Source organism: Bison bison, unplaced genomic scaffold, assembly GCF_000754665.1.
Source record: "Bison bison bison isolate TAMUID 2011002044 unplaced genomic scaffold, Bison_UMD1.0 scf7180017864378, whole genome shotgun sequence".
Taxonomy (NCBI): Eukaryota; Metazoa; Chordata; class Mammalia; order Artiodactyla; family Bovidae; genus Bison; species Bison bison.
Window position 1 is genome coordinate 7,019,118 of NW_011494950.1, and position 1,225 is coordinate 7,020,342.

The window sequence follows — 1,225 nt, forward strand, 5'->3', positions numbered from 1 at the left end:
CTGAAGTAAGAGGAAGGTGGTGCCATTGAGACCTGGAGCTGGCAGAGGAGGCCCAATGCCTGTGGAAGCCCCTTTGGCTCCAACTCTGGATTTCACCCTAATCCTGGCTTCCGTATACCATCTGCCCTGTTCACACCTCAGAAGAGATTCAATACTTTCCCTTCTCTGCTCACAAAATTCTGGTGCAATTTGGATAGCTGACAAAATCCAAATAAGGTCTATTAATATCAATGTTACTGGTCTGGGTTTGATTATTGTACTGTTTTCTATAAGAAAATGTCTGCAACTTACTCTCAAAATATTTTAAAATTTATGTCCTCGTGTGTGTGTGTGTGTGTGTGTGTGTGTGTGTGTAGAGAGTGAGAGATAGAGGGAGGATAATACAAATATAGTAAAATATTAACATTGAGGACCTAGGCTAACTGTATATGGTAATTCTTTTCATTATTCTTGCAACTCTTTTGTAAGTCTTAAATTATATAAAATAAAAATTTAAAAATTATTTTTATTTTAACAAATATTACTCAAGTTCATTTATCCAACATCCATACACACTTCTTTCCATTGCACTCTTTGAGGTTATATATGGCCTTAGGAACATGATTTCCCTGTTCAAAGGCTGATAGCCAACTCGTCAACACTATACTGAATTCCTAGTATATACTAATCTCAAGGACCAGTCAGTCAAGTACTGAGGGCATATGTTAATTAATTTGAACCCATTATATCATGGAAGAGTTAGTTAGCTTTATAATTTCTCTGCAATAAGTGAGTATTCTAGACATGGACTTACCTTCACTGCCTGCAGTACTTCTGTCAATACCACCATCTGTGATTTCACAGAACATTTCATCCATATTACAGAAACTTCATCCATGTGAAATTTCATGAAGAATTGCTTCTGATCAAGGGATTATTTTAAACCCAAACAGTGTGGTGATTGGTTTATACCTGTGGAATTCACTGCTTTTATCATGTACTCCATCACTCAGAAATAAAAAAAAATGTCCTTATCCAATAGAATAATGACTGTATTGAAGAAAGTTATGCCACAAGTTGAGAGACAACACGTTTTGTGTTAGAGGTGCTGCCCTACAATATAATGCTATATGTCTTGAAAGTGAAAGTGAAGTCGCTCAGTTGTGTCCGACTCTTTGTGATCCCGTGGACTGTAGTCTACCAGGCTTCTCTGTCCACGGGATTTTCCAGGCAAGAGTACTGGAGT